This window comes from Procambarus clarkii, unplaced genomic scaffold (genome assembly GCF_040958095.1).
Source record: "Procambarus clarkii isolate CNS0578487 unplaced genomic scaffold, FALCON_Pclarkii_2.0 HiC_scaffold_181, whole genome shotgun sequence".
Lineage (NCBI taxonomy): Eukaryota > Metazoa > Arthropoda > Malacostraca > Decapoda > Cambaridae > Procambarus > Procambarus clarkii.
In genome coordinates, this window is record NW_027189214.1 from 154,756 (window position 1) to 172,740 (window position 17,985).

A 17,985-nucleotide genomic window follows, 5' to 3' on the forward strand; every position below is an offset into this window, starting at 1 on the left:
GTCTATGACAAGCAGGCAACCCACAATCATCATTAACACATGAAGACACATGTGTATGCAAGAGGGTTGAATATAAGATTAACACCGAACAATGTGGATGTCTAGAAACTACTACATGATGACGAACCCGGCGAAACATTAGACAAATCGGGGTACAAGTTTTTTTTTGACATGATGCACTGTGGGCAAATTCATACAGCAACACATTGGTTCCATCGTGGTTAGCAAACCATTCTAATATTTGTAATAAACTTTGAGTATTAATTTCACAATAACGTTGTTTTTTTTATATAGTCTCAGGCGTTATATTAACCAACTTTCTCAAAGCCACATTTTCATCATTGGAATGGATATGGTTTTCTATTTTAACAATAATAGACTTGCTAGTTGAAGTAGTATCTTTTTTCTCTTTTATCTTCTTCTCTTCGGCTCCCTCACTGATATCGCTAATATCATCCTAGAAAGATTAGATTTCATCACAAATGCACCTGAGACATTATTTATTTATTTATTATAATATAGTGTCCAAAGCTTCATCATGCTTATCATAAAATAACTTTTAGGTACTTACACCACAAGATTCCTTGGATAGCTCCATTACACAGTAGCCCGTATTACTACTGAACAGGATTCTGGCATACTGGTTGACTGGACTGGATACGGAGGCTCTTATATATTGTATCACCGGCATATTGCATGGAACTTAATGTAATGATTCATTTCTCTCTTTGAATTATATTCATTGGTGAATATAAAATAGAAAAGTTGATTCAATGGCGATAACCAAACTTGGTGTTTACATCGGACGATAGTAGTACTGCTTGGTAATCATGTGATATGTTGATATTTTATAAAGAAGATTATGGTTTTGTTATTATGTCCATAATTACATACCTCATATTTTGTAGTCTTGTAATTAGTGGAAAGAGAGAATGTAAGGTATTTAATTCATTATTCATCAAGTCAAAATATAAATATGATAAGTAAAATAGTAAAAGATAATAGATATATATTTTTATTTTTATATTAAATTATTTATATTCTATATAAAAAAAACATGTTCTATTCCATCCATCAACTAATTAACTAAAAGTCTGAATCTAATGTAAAAACACTGTATTGATCTGAATTCATTACACCATATTTTTGATATTCACTTACTTTTTTTTCAAAAAAATTAGTTTTCCCTTCTAATGAGATATTTTCCATAAAGTCAAATGGATTTTCTACATTATAAAGTTTCTTAAAACCGAGTTCAAAGAGAAGTCGGTCAGCCACAAATTCTATATACTTCCCCATTAGATCACAGTTCATACCAATAAGTTTGATTGGCAAGGCATCTGTTAAAAATTCTTGTTCAATCTTCACAGCATTATCAATGATAGAATATACATATTTCTGATCAGGCTTATTAATCAAGTACTTAAATATCAAGCAAGCAAAATCTGTGTGTAACCCTTCATCTCTAGAAATCAGTTCATTACTGAAGGTTAGACCTGGCATTAAACCACGTTTTTTTAACCAAAATATTGCAGCAAATGAACCACTAAAGAAAATACCCTCTACTGCAGCAAAGGCAACAATGCGTTCGGCATATGTTGCCGTTCTATTGGTAATCCACCTTAGAGCCCAATCAGCTTTTTTCTTAACAGCTGGCAGCGTTTCAATAGCATTAAATAATCTGTTCTGCTCCTGTAAATCTTTTATGTATGTATTAATAAGTAAACTGTACATTTCATTGTGAATATTTTCCATGGCAATCTGAAAACCATAAAAACACCTCACTTCTGGTATTTGTACCTCTTGGCAGAAACGTTCAACAAGATTTTCATTGACGATACCATCTGATGCGGCAAAAAATGCTAGAACATGTGAAATGAAGTGACGTTCCTCGTCATTAAGTTTCTGTTCCCAATCTACAATATCCTTTGACAAGTCTACTTCTTCAACTGTCCAAAATGATGCTAGCGCCTTCTTATACATTTTAAAGATATCATGATTTTTAATTGGGAACAATGTAAAACGTCCTGGATTTTTAATCAAAAAGGGTTCAATCATCTGAAAAAAATATATAAATAAATAAATAAAATATTTATTTTAACATTATGTTCACTATCATAGCATAATAAACGAATGAAATTATTGAATTTTGAGTAAAAAAGAGATTAATTTACTACGTACATGTTCTTCCATCCTATATTTTATGTAAACTAAAATAGGTACACATACATATATATATATATACATACATACATATACATACACACACACATATATATTCTTTTCTTTGACACGCTTCCCAATGAGCAGTATCCATTATAACACCAGGCAGTAATACTTCCTATGTTTTGAAGGCATGCCAATTGAACCTGATTGTGACTCACTGCTGCGTTTGTTGCTATTTACTTCAGTAACAGTATATTCACTCTCTGGGAGAACTTCAGAAGGGTATATAGGGGGTATTTCATTGTTCCAAGTATCAAGTAGATTTGCTCTCAATTTTTCTGAATTGATACTCCCTATATCTTCTGTTAAAATATTTAAAGATTTTAAATGAGGTTTAATACTAATGTCTGCAAATTCATATGAAAGGTACTTATTTACCAATACATAATTTCGTTCCCAGTCATTCATACTTAAAATAATCTTAACATCTTCAAAATGTTTTAAATTAAAGTTTTCCACTTTATTTATTGAGGGCCAAGTAATTGAAGCACATTTTATAATAATTATTTCACTGTTTTGAAGATCAATTAATACGTCGGCAAATGTTTTTCTTACATTTATCGATGAAACATTATCTAATATAAGTAAAAATGAATTTTCCACTAAATGATACAAGTTGATTGTTGGATTAAAGTTTTGTAAAAATTCCACTTTTATTTTTAAATTATTTCTCCATATGACAATTTTATCCCACACTTGAATGATATTTTTGGGGGCTGTTAGTATTATAACAGAATATTTTCTGGGGTAGATTTCATATTGCTTTTTCATGGTTTACAAAAAAAAAAAAAGCAACTGCGCCACCCTTGCTGACAGTTGGGATCTTGAAGAACAAATAGAACCAATATCACCATCACTTTATAATTATCTGAAAATGATAAAAAAAAATAGCTCTTTGTATATTATAAGCTCAGAAATATATAAAGATGTGTTGATACAAAAGTAGAATGAATAATTTGTTCCACAAGAACAAATCTACATACCTTATTTTTTATATAATTATCTTTTTAGTAATAATATTTAAACAGGTTACTATATCATGCTTTATAGTATTATAAATCCTACATTTTAACCGTGATCCTAAATTTAACCACAGCAAATGGATCACTCATTATATTAATATTTTTTGCCCACATTTTACATATTATAATATTTTCACCTGGGCTAAGTTTCAATTGAATAGGAAGAAGTGGGGCATAATATCCATCTATATGTTCCTTGGTTGGAAAATAATAAACAGGAAAACCTTGCGGAGTATATTTGTTTGGACTATTAACCCAAATATGTGAACAAGATACCCATACACATTTTGGTAACTTATTACCATTAGCAATTGAGCTTTTCTTCATATTTTCACGCAGGCTTGTAATCTCATGATCTGAAGAGAGTGGAAGATCTTCAATATTCTCATATACAATAGGTAAAAAATTTCGAAGATTACGAATAGATAATAAAATTATCGGTGTTAAGGTATTAAAATACCAATTCTCTTTTCTAAATTGATCAAATATGGATGTATCAAATTTACAAAATACATTATTATTTTCATCATTATTAATCGTTGTATCATCATTACAATTAACTGTATTTACATGAGAAATCATATCGTAACCACGATTTTGGTCCATATAATACTTACTTTCAAAGACAACATACAGACCAGCAGGTTTAGTATTAGTTTTTGTAATGAAATTCATTGACAGTTGAGGATGCTGAGTTGAAATTGTTGACCTATTTCTTGAATAATATAAATATATAATTGAAAAGATCACAATTAAAAATATATAAATATTATAATATATAAGGAATTTGATAGTGACATTATTATTTTATTTTATATAAAAAAATGTCTCTCACATCTAAACTAATAATGTATACTAATGATTATATTATATATAACGAAACAACATTCTTGTTGACTTAGTTGTGTTAGTTTTGATACGATGGTCATCTAGTCAATATGTGGGGTTACCTGCAGGGGTCACGACTATCCTCAGTTCTAATCTACACATGAATAATCTTCCATTTAGACCACCACACAGCTGAGTGGATACGAACATTGGATAGCGTCTTTCACCCTGATACCCCTGTTTCATAGCAGTGCTGTCAGGGGCTGCTTCCTGGGGGTAGAAATAGGCCTGGTCTAGGACTGGTCTGTGGGGACCTAGTAGCCAGAATGCACTTCTCAGCCTACTATGCAAGGCCCGATTTGCCTAATAAGCCAAGTTTTCCTGAATTAATATATTTTCTCTAATTTTTTTCTTATGAAATGATAAAGCTACCCATTTCATTATGTATGAGGTCAATTTTTTTTTATTGGAGTTAAAATTAACGTAAATATATGACCGAACCTAACCAACCCTACCTAACCTAACCTAACCTATCTTTATAGGTTAGATTAGGTTTGGTAGCCGAAAAAGTTAGGTTAGGTTAGGTTAGGTAGTCGAAAAATAATTAAATCATGAAAATTTGGCTTATTAGGCAAATCGGGCCTTGCATAGTAGGCTGATAAGTGCGTTCTGGCTACTAGGTACGACATATATATATATATATATATATATATATATATATATTATTGTTGACTCGAGCTCCTTTTTTATCTGTGATATAAATGCTAAAATTATATTGATCTCATTTTCAATTACATCAGTTAGAATATTATCTCTGTGTGATGTTAATGTTTCACTAAAGGCTTCCTCAAGAACTGTTGGAGTATAATTCAACAAATGAAGGCAACCATAATTATGAACATGTTGAGCCACATTACATTTGATTTCATCTGTATGGAATGAGCTGTAAATAATCTGTGCATGACATAAACCATATGGATTCTGGCAATTCAGTTGTTGATTAACATTATTAGATAATGGTGATGGTGGAGATGATGTTAGTTCAAGTTGAGATGGTGGTTGGGAAGAAGAAGGTAGTCTAGGATTATGAATAGGTTTTCGTGATGTAACTTTATATGGATTTTGGGAGTGAGTGGGTTTTAAGGTAATATTCCCTTGTAAGGTCAAATAATTGCGTACCAATGTATGTTGTTTATGTATAACTCCTCCACCATTAGCAATCCATATAATAGTTACAAATAGAGAGTGTAACATATCGAGAAGTAGACGACAATTACTTTGAGCTAAATAATTATGATATATTTTGAAGTCTTTGCTAGCTATTATTAAATTTTCTTTGCATTTAACTTTGATTCTATTTAGAGTATTACTTTCAATATTTTCAATATTTTCAGTACGTTGTATTAAAGATTGGGGATGAGAAAACACAATATCTTTAATTTTTTTGGTTTCAGCATGAGGTGAAAATAAATAATGAAGGAGACTAAATGACATAATATAAAATTTCCCTGTTTCAGAAACCAGCAAACGATATGGATGTATTAGATAGGGAAAATATTTAATTATATTAAATACTTGGTGAATTTTATTGATCAAATCGCTCAATTGGGTTAAATATATTAAACGCTTAGAAATAGAAAATAAATCACACAAGCCCAAAATGGGACGAATTCCCAATAAATCATTATTATGATCTTTACTATCAATTGCACAATCATTAGTTCCTAGCTTCCACATATTATCAAACATTTCTACCGATCGACCATCTATAAGTCTAAATCTGTGAGAGGGATTTGCAACAAGGGAATTTAGATCATGTTCATTTAAGAGATAAAGTGGCGTAATATTATTCTTGAAACCACCTAAGAGTAAATCAGCTGTAATTTGGCCATTGGTTTCGTGAGAAAAAATATGATGAGGGCTAATGTATATTATCTGAATTTCTTTAGGTATAATTTTCTTTGAAAGATAAAGTGAATCTAATGACTGGCCCAGTAAACCTAGTGGCTTCATTTCACATAATACAGGATGTATATGGAGTATATTATCTTTTCCATAATATTGGAATGAAGAAAAATTTGAAAGTTTTAAACATAAATTTTGATTCATAATTAGAGTTAGGCCTAGTAAAAACTTGTCATTGATCTTATTATTATCAATTAGAAGATTTTTATTCATTTTTTTTATAACCTATACCAATTTCTTTCTATGATTAAATAGTTGTTTTCTTTGTTTATTTGTGTATTTGTGATTTACCATAATTTTTCTGAAATAAATTCTAAATAGCCCACTGGTGTGAAGCTGGTACAACACACTAGTGTGTCTGGTGACTGGTACAACACACTAGTGTCTCTGGTGACTGGATCACTTATCAGTGATCTGTCTGGCTCCCCTGGTATAAATATACAAAAACAGAGCTGTGGTAAACACCTACAGTAACAGACCATGGTAAATTTATAGAAGAAAATTGAAAATATATTTTCAAAAATTATGGTAAATAAATAAATATATGCTTGTATTAGAATTTTTTCATTATATATGAAGTTATTCTTATTATAACAAAACAGGGTTCACATGAAAACCACATAGATATAGCAGACTGGATGATTCCATTTATTAAAAAATATTTTACAGATTGTCTGTCATATAAACCATAAAGGTATTTTTATGGTTAGGTATTTAGTAGTGTCAATATCGCAGCCTTACCTAAATATCTATATGACCAAACCTAAAATCAACCCTACCTAAATATGAACTGATTTAAAAAAAAAAAAAAATATATATATAGTTCAATTTAAAATGAACATATCATAGAATTTTTTAGCCTTTGAATATTCAAGAAAGGTACACCTAACACTTGTAAATGTAATTTTTCCTGTATTTATGAAACCATTGACCAGTCCTTGTTCAGTAGTCACTGTCCCGATAATCACTTCCGAACATGAGTATTGAATATCAATCTGACTTCCTGTTCGTTGGTTATCATTGACTATAACAGGATGTCCAAACATGTAATCGCCACATTCATTATGGGTTAAAACATTAAATTTCCTAAGAGTATCATGTGAATATGCTGGATCTCTTAACAATGATAAACATAAATTTATATAAGTGTCTCGCTTTAGTGGAATAGTTGATCTCATATTCCAGCAATCTTCCAACTTGGAGATGATATAAATTTTCCTTTTACCATGAATACCATGGACACTGATAAGCATGTCCACCACTTTCTTCACTCGCTCATTAATTAAAAGTTCAAAAAATTTATCATCAAAAGTGGGATTTTTCTTGATAATTTTAGGGGTTTTGTTGATTTTGGTGATTTTGGAGGACGATACCATGATGATTATTGCTAGAATATCCTCCTGAAAAAAACATGAAAATAACATGTTTAGAAAATAGATCTAAATGGGAGCAAACCATACTATTCATGTCATATATACACCAATTCCATTCCATTTTAGTTTGACTGAAATAACTACTTGCCTTTTAGTGCCACTAGTTATCCTTGTGATGAGTCTAGGAACCTTAATGGTTATATCTTAGTACAGAACCCATATTTTATATCTTTGGAAAAAAAAAATATATATAATATTATTCAAAAGTACATAATGTTATTACACAATCTTTATCTTGCGATTATATTAATTAAAATAGTATATTTATAAATCAAAAAGAATATCCTGACAGAATACGTCTACATCCCGGAGAAGTAAAGTCTATAGATTTCACTTATTCTGTTATTTATTCGTTGTTAATCAAAAAACCCATTTCAAATTTTAATTTCAAACACTTGACATGAAGGTAGACTTGGAGGTTTATGTGTACTAGCATGTTTTAAATTTATCTTTATATACATTATCTTCCATACATGATCATTTGGACTGCATACCATACCCGTTTCTTGTTCAAAAATTCCCACACATGAGTTTCGGATATGTATGGTGCCACAACAACTGATTTTGACCATACCAAAATTGGATTGATAAGCTTGTATTCCATTTTCTAAATTAGGACTGAACTGAATCTTATACTCTTGAAATGTTTGTTTTAAAAGTTGGAAAGTATTTCCTCCTCCAAAAGCATGTCTCTCACTATTTGACTGGCCAATTAAGTAAATATCAGTGTAACTGTTGTCATAAAAAATATCACCTCGAAAAGTATCTCCGGGTAGGTGGAAACACTCTGGCTGCAAACGATTAATCATTCTAAAATACCACTTACAAAATTTTTGTATAAACTCGTCACTTCTTATAACTTCCATTTTATGTTCTACCGAGGAAAGAACACCACATACAAATTTGTTTTTTTCATTATTAGTTCGAATAGAAGTTTTAGGAACATCATCACATAAGACAGGTTGTTTTTTTTCATTATTTGTTTGAGTAAAAGTTTTAATTTCACTCTCTTCTGTCTGATGCTGTAATAGTGTACTTATATATGAATCACATTGACATTGTACTGTTCCTAAATTTGTACGTTCTGCAGTACCCATAAAACTACATTGTTTAGGATTTTTAATTATATTCTTGGTTTCACCAGTTGTATATTGAATAAAACTTGGATGGGAACATAAAATGATGTTCGTATTTCCGGGTATTGAGAGTTGGATAGCACTTGTAATTTCGGTTTGGGGGTTTGAATGTGCTCTTCCTTGTTCAGTTGAATATCCGATACCTATTTTACCATGCTGCTTTGTCCAAAACTCTTTTACAGCTATTACCAATTCCATTTTCTTAGCAAAAGGCATTGATGGTACTTGATTTTTATAGAGGTAGTTAAAAAGATTTTGGGCAGTAAGACGTCGATAAGAAAACAAGCGTTTCAAGTCTGAAGTGTAAAATAAAATTATATTTAGGGCCTCTTGAGAACTTTTAGGTGAAAGGCGATGATTACCTGTTGATGTCTGAGCCAGACATCTAATATCTTCAGGGCTCAGTGTTTTTAACAAATCACGTACATTGGCTTCATAAGGGGAATTTATGAGGTTCATAACATATAGGAAGGAATACAACACTAAGAATGGAGATAAATAATATAAAAGTTTATTTATTTACTTACTTCTTTATTTATTATATAAATATATAGAAAGTACATTAATGTACATAATAAAACTGAATGTAGCCTCCAAAAAATATCATTGAGTCAATGTCGCTATGTAGAGCGACACACACAGGACACTGTCTCTGACCACACCCTTGTCGAGTCCACTTCCTCCACACCTATCGCACTGTAATAATCCATTCCGTGTCCAATCATAGTAAGAGTCACTCACCACTGATAATTGTACTTTTGACCAGAAGAGGGCGCCTTCTTTTCCCATACTTGTGGGTGACGGCTCATAGATAGCAGCGCTGCCATCGCTTCTCCATTCTCTGTGGAGGCGTCGGGTCCATAACACAATTACAATGAGAGCCATATTTATAAATCGTGAAATAGAAATACTCACTCATTGTTAACAAAATTTATTTAGGGTTGGGGTTTGAATAGGGTAGTATCATCATATCTTTGTCTCAAATTTCCCAAATAATAGGTAATTGGGATTAACATAGTAGTATATCAAAAGGCCCTTCTTACAATAATGTCAGTCCAAAAATTAAAACTCTTTATTGAGGATTAAGTTATTATATCTTAGCCAATAGCCAAGGCTACCTACCATGCTACCTACCACCAAAGTACAGCTCACCACCCATATATTTTCCTTCAATGTTGGAATGATTGGAATTACCAATTTAAAATTTCAAGTCATATATACGATATATATGGGAATTTAGGGGATATTACAAAAAAAAACATACCAATTTAAAAACACCATGTAAAATAATTATAACATTTAAAATTGTGAAAACAATTGTTAATATAATGAAAAATTTCTTAACAAATAATGATATCGTTTTCTTCGTGTGTGTAATACCTATATAAATGGTCCCATTTGTAACATATTTACTGTTATTTATATTTAAACTATTATTAAGGATTGTAATGTTATATTTTTCATATAACCAACACATTATGACATTCAAATTATCTTGTAAATTATTACACACCTGAGTTTCGTTATTGATACCTCCTACTATTATAGACAAGTGATTCCAACATAGTAGTATATTTTTATAATCCCACAATACAGAAAATTTCATATATTTAACAGGAGTCCTAATCATATATGCATCTTTAATAAAAGATAAATTTTGTACATTTTCATTATAACTTTGTACATTTTCATTATTATAATAACGGCATTCTATTAAAATTGACGCTAAGTTAGTTATGTTTATTTGGTTTGGAAGTATAATAGATGAATTTCGTCCTATTAGTATATATACCTGTATAGTGTCTTTAAAGTTTAACTGGAACTCGAACCATTCTTGTTGTGATAGTAAATCATATATATTGAAAAGTTCTTCATGTTTATATTTAATTTGCTCATCACCTCTATCAAACCAGTATTTAATTGAATCTTTCAATACTATAACTTCATTGCAATCATACTCTTGATTCATTGGAATTACTGGAATAATTATTAATAATAATAATAATATTAATATTAATAATAATAATAAAAGGGTTGGAATCATTTTCAAGCCACAAAATAAACTAAAAATAATATAACATTAAAGCTTGTTTTTATATTTTAATCTTTCAACATTTAGTAAAAAATATATGGTTATGGATGTCATTATTAACAATCAAGGAAATCAGCAACCAAAAGCAGATCTAGAGCAATATTATTTTCAATTGGAAATTCAGGATCAGTAGTAATCTCATTTTTCTTGAATTGAGTATTGTAGGTGAAATATGTACACGCTTTTTGAAGAAGATATGATCTGAAGAAATAAAATAAAAAAATAAAAGTATTATAATTATTTATTTATTATATACAGTTTATATGTTTCTCTAAATAACAGTTTATCTCTAAATATAACAGTTTATATAATAACACTTTGTTCTAACAGCTTTATACTTACGGAATTGTTTTAAAATGGATTTCATTTTTTTCCTGTTCAATACACGTTGTTGAACTTGACATCATAGCTTGAATTAAATTTGAGGTGAAGGCATCTTTCCTTTTAATGATGAATTCATGGTCATCACAAGATATTAACTTGATGTATGTGGAATTAGGACCTTCACATCCACCATAGAAAATCTGGTAATATTGTGTTAGTGTTTTTTATCTTCAAAAAACATTCAATCCTATTTTACATCATCTCATCATGATAAAACTTAATATGTATATTGTGGAGGTTTCTCTACATTTAAGTTATCATTTTTCATAGCTAACCAAATTTCTTCGGAATGGGGTTTACTTGGATGAAAAAATTCATTGACAAGAAATTTAAGAAATATTTGAGCATCCTCAGTAACCCACATATTACAACAATTGTTTGCATAAACATAATATATGTGAACATATACCAAACAATTATTATACTTAATTCTTGCTGTTATGGTGGAATACCAACCATAATAAATGAAATAATTATATATCCGGTCCATATGGTCATATTTAATAAAATCTTGAAATCCGGATTCGGATAATTCTTCTTTAGTGAATGTACATTTTTCTAAGCATTCAACTTTACATTTAGTTTCAAGAAATATCCTATCTAGCTCACTTTTCAATTTTTTAAATTTTTTAAAATTAGAGTCATATTTAAATGGAGCGTCAAATTTATTTATAAAAAACTTGATTTTTTCATATTCCTCTTCATTTACCTTTTTATCTTCATCTTCTTCTTCAATTACCTTTATATCTTCATCTTCTTCTTCAATTACCTTTATATCTTTATCTTCCTCTTCAGTTACCTTTTTATCTTCATCTTCTCCCCTTTCTTCATCTCCCTTTTCATCTTCAACTCCTCCTTCATTTACTTTCCTCTCTTCATCATTTCCCAATTTCTCAATGCCAACTGCTTCCCCATTACCAATATCCATTTGGTTCATTTTTCCCAACCTGAAAAATATATATATTATAATTGAAATAGTCTGGTGTATTGAAATAGACTAAGATGATCATCAATCTATTCAAGGAGAAACAGAAACAATCTCAATCAAAAATTGAAAGTTATCTACTACTTAAAAAAAAGAATAAAAAAGAAAAAAAAAAGAAAAAAAAAAACACTGAAATACTCACGCCTTATTTACGCCTTAGTAAGTGTTAATATACTACACCACAATGGTAGTAAGTATAACTTTTAGAAGTTCACTGTAGTAATATCCAAAGAAACGCAGGATGAGAATTGAGATACTGCTGGGATCCCACCTCCTTTTATACAACACACACACACACACACACACACACACACACACACACACACACACACCCACACCAACACAAAGACACACACCCACACCAACACAAAGACACACACACACACAAAGACACAACTACACACACACTTACACACACAAAGACACACACACACACACAAAGACACAAAGACACACACACACACACACAAAGACACAAAGACACACACACTTACACACACATAAAGACACACACAACGACACACACACACACACACACAACACAAAGACACACAAGACACACACACAAAGACACACACACACATACACACACACACAAGACACACACACAACACACACACACACACACACACACACACACATACACATACACACACACACATACAAAGTCACACACATAGAGACACACACACACACACACACACACACACACACACACACACACACACACAGCTCCTCCCCTCAGTCACTCTTTGACATCCGGCACCCACAAGCATATATACACACTTGGTTATTTAAATCTAGATAAGGCAACACTATTTTAAATCATATAGACATCTAATGTATAAAAAAAATACATTTGAAATTAACTAGAAAGTCGGAAATTTATGAAGAATGGTATATAAACCAGCAAAAGATTAAACATGAATACACCCAACAGGAATAATTTTTTGTGACATATTAACACGGAATCATGTGACGAAGGGAATTACTTTCGTATTTTTAGTGATATTGATGACCAATGATAATATTGTTTAAGAACCCGAAATCCCCATCTCTTAACTGACATCATTCAAACCGGGAAAAAAGGATGAAATTGTAACGTTTATCAATCAAGATGAAGGTTTATTACCAAAAGCAGCAGCAACACCACCACCACCACCACCACCACCACCCCTACTTAAAAACATTGGTTCACCATCTTAGTATAATGTTTCTTTCTATAATAAAAATCCAGCCCCTCTTTTTTTTATATATATATAAAATGTATAAAAAAAATCCCAAAATCAATCCTTAAAATGGATTCTGACCTATCACACCTACCATCACCATCACTACCACAATCACCACCGACACCGACTCCGCCACAATCACCACTGCAACCGACACCGCAACAATCACCACTGCAACCGACACCGCAACAATCACCACTGCAACCGACACCGCAACAATCACCACTGCAACCGACACCGCAACAATCACCACTGCAACCGGCACCGCAACAATCGCCACTGCCACCATTCAAAGAAGATAATACTGAAAATTTAATGATTGTGGAGGATCAAACAAACATATTTATTAATAATCAAAATGATGAAGAAGAAAAACGAAAATATGTTCAATTTATACAAGAAAAAGTTTCAAATTATAAAAACAACTTTCATAATTCCAATTCACCTTTCAAATTAGCTTTTATGATCATTAATAATATGGTTATCCCGTATTATAATTCTTCAAAATGTCCAAATAATATTTCAGATGCAATTTACAAACAACTTATTTTAATGCCGAATGAGCAAATTTTTCATGATGCATTGATTAATTATTATAAAGAAAATCCTATTCATCTATCACCAAATTGGAAAATTGACACCACAAATTTAAATAATTTACAGTTGTATTATTTGTATCACATGTTAATACAATCTGGTTATGATATTGAATATAGCAATTCACATTTATTCTCCATATAATTAAATTGACAAATAAGTATTTTAATAATAAGTAGTATAGAAATGATATATTTTTTTTTAAATACCTTTATTCTTATTGTAAATATTATTTAAAAAAAAGTATCACTACAGAGAGTATATCAATTCGAGTTGGATATATGTGGTACCTAGTAGCCAGAACGGACTTCTCAGCCTACTATGTAAGGCCTAATTTGCCTAATAAGCCAAGTTTTCACAAATTTATATGTTTTCTCTAATTTTTTTCTTATGAAATGATAAAGCTACCCATTTCATTATGTATGAGTTAAAAAAAAATTATTGGAGTTAAAATTAACGTAGATATATGACCGAACCTAACCAACCCTACATAACCTAACCTAACATAGGTTAGGTTAGGTTAATATAATATATGTTAAGTAACGGCCTATTGAATGAATCTCAATCATCAACTCCCCACTGTATGATATATGACTCACGCCGTTTACCAGCGCTTCTTTGAATTTCTTCACTTTGACATTCCGAGCACTGGGCAGAAATCACATTACATCAACATCTATCTCTGACCATCGCATTGCTTTGCTTTGTTTTAATTAGACAGTCGGATTCCCCTGGTCCATGCCACTTTTGAGTTGATTACTATATATGATGGTCAATGTTGGAAACTAGTTCAACAAACAATTTAGTTATCATCGAACCTATATCCAATATTTGCATTATGAATTTCAATTGTGATGATGCTGGGTACCCATCCATCTTCAGTAGAACCCATCCAGAACCATTTTGGGTTTATGAGGTATGTTTTTCATATCTTTTTTTTTTTGGGGGGGGGGGGACACTAGTACTAGTTTCATTTAGTCTTTTTCATTCCCAACCAACTTTCAGTTCAGTCAAACTTCTCGTATCCTAAAACAAAAACAAAAACAAAAATAAATTAATAATGAACCTTGATATTTAGCACGTGCATTTTAACTAACATAAATAAATTTGAAGAAATAATGTACTATTAACTCATCACCTCTATTTTTCTCTTAATTTCAATTGCATCATCTTTATTAATGAAGGTGTATTATTATTCATATATATTGGTGGTTCTATACCAAAAACTGCCTTGTAAGGCGATACGCCAATTCCACGTGAATATGCTGTGTTTTTGGTGAATTGCACAAAGGGAAGTCCAGCTGACCAATCTCGCGTTTGATTTTCACACATCCAACTGCCAAGCATTTTGATTACATTTTCTTTTGTACATTCAATGCTCCCTTGGCTCTGTGGATGACGAGGTTTGCTATTAATGAGGAGCATGTTGGGCCACATTTCGTTTTTTAGCTCTTGAATCACCTCTGCCACAAATTCACGGCCGTTATCGCTCTGCAGAATTCGTGGGGCTCCCAAGAGAGCAAATATATCGAGTAAGTGGCGTGCCACTTCAATCGCCCGTTTACTGCGAAGAGCTCGTAAAACCGAAAACTTTGTTAAATGATCCTGATAATGTAAAATATATTTATACACACATCCTCCTTCTTTTTGCATATTTATTAAGTCCATTTGTCCTCGCTCCGCAAAACTGGTCGATACAATGGGCCGTATTACCCCCTTTTTTCGTCGAGGAAGTCGTTTCAAATTGCATATGTGGCAGAGTGAAATAAAGAGTTTCACCGATTGTTGAGTGACGTTAGCGATAGTTTTACTTGCTTCAAAATAAGTTCTTTTTTCTCCTCCGTGACAAACTGCTCTGTGTGCATCATAAATCGTATCATACAATTGCCCTTGATGTATGAAACGACGACACATCCGGCCAGGATCAGCTGTTGTTGTTCCTGTTGTTGTGGTTGTTGTTGTTGTTGTTACAGCCTTAGTAGAATGACGATTGTCACTGGTCAGTTTACGCTTGGTCCCCCGCTTCATTCTTCGTTCAGTTTCGTCGATGGTTACTAAGACGTCATCCCCAAATAGATTTTTGACATCATATCGAGACAATAGATCATATTCATGAGAAGATTTCCAATTCAGTTTCAATTTAGCATTTTTGACTTCCTCAATGTATTGTGCTAATTTTTCTCGAGTAAAAATTTTCCGACTCCCAGGCCCACCTTTTTCCAACATTTGGCTAATTTTTAATTCAAATTCATGTTTGCTGCAAAATTCTTCGTTTTTCTTTTGCTTTGATATCATCCTATCACTATTTTAATTTTATTTCAATATGTTTATTATATAACCACCAAGTTTTTTTTTTTTTTTACAAATCGCCTAGAACACTAGTGATGATAATGGAATTTGAATTGAAAAGAAGAGTTTGAAGCCTTTACTAGTAAACCTGAAGAATCTCGAAATATAAATAAAAAAAAATATATATATATAATGCCATGCCTAGTAAATATATAATATGGTCAGACGGATTTAATAAATTTACCATTCATTAATTACATACCAAAATGAGTGGACAACATAGCATGAAAACATTAGAAGGTTTAAATTTCAAAATAAATTTAAACATTTTAAAACGAAATGGGTTTTATTATAACAAACAAGAAAATCTATGGAAATGTATAAAGTGTCATTTGTCACTTACATTCAATATAAATAGTAATGCAATTGTATATCCAGAACATAATTGTACATTTATTTCACAAATTAAAACACCTATCAGAATGTTTAACAACATTTTTTTTTTGAAGTTTGAAAGTGCACGTCTAGACACATTTAACAATTGGAAATTCCCATGGATTTCCCCTCTAAATTTAGCTAGGGATGGATTTTTTTATCTTAAAAGAAACGATGCATGTGCATGTATTTTCTGCAATACAGTTATCAAGAACTGGCAAATAAACGATATTCCACATAATAAACATAGACAAAGAGTTCCTTATTGTCCATTTATCATGGGAAAACCCGTTGGTAATGTCCCTTTAGAGTTATGTGAAGTTATTCTGCAATCCAATTTAGTCCTCTCATTGTCACCTCATTGTCCCAGTGTCGATCGAACATATGAAGATTGTAAAAATCGCCTGGAAAGTTTTAGCACATGGCCACTTACATTACCAAACTCAGAAGATCTAAGTTCAGCTGGATTCTTTTATACAGGTCTTAGTGATCATGTGAAATGTGCTTTTTGTAATCTTGGGCTATGGAATTTTGACATTTCTGACAAGCCTCTACTTCTTCATATTCAATGGAATCCGGAATGTAGCTTTCTGAAAAGTTTCATGGATTTATCCTCGAACAAAATTGAGATTACAATACGAAAATTTCGAGAGGTATCTGTAAATGAAAAAAAAAATCTAATTCAATCTTTAATTGAAGGAATGGATACCATATGCCAAACCATTTACCATGATAATATACCTCGAGATATTATACATAGTATTGTAAAAGAAACTATAGAAAAAAAAGAATTTGCAGTATTGTTTTCATATATTTTATTTCAGGTATAAATGTCAGGAAAAACAATTTGGGAAAATTTTGGTAAAAAATTTTCCTCAAATAATAAAAGATATGGAAACTACCACAACCCAAACAACACCCCCACCATCACCCTACCCAAACCCCACCAACACAACAACCCCCACAACAACCCAAACAATAACCCAAACCCCACCAACACAACAACCCCCACAACAACCCAAACCCCACCAACACAACAACCCCCACAACAACCCAAACAATAACCCAAACACTGCCACTACCACCACCCTCCCAAAACCCAACCAACACAACAACCCAAACACTGCCACCACCACCACCACCACCACCCTCCCAAAACCCTACCAACACAACAACCAAAACACTGCCACCACCACCCTCCCAAAACCCAACCAACACAACAACCCAAACACTGCCACCACCACCACCACCACCACTACCACCCTCCCAAAACCCAACCAACACAACAACCCAAACACCGCCACCGCCACCACCACCACCACCACCCTCCCAAAACCCTACCAACACAACAACCAAAACAC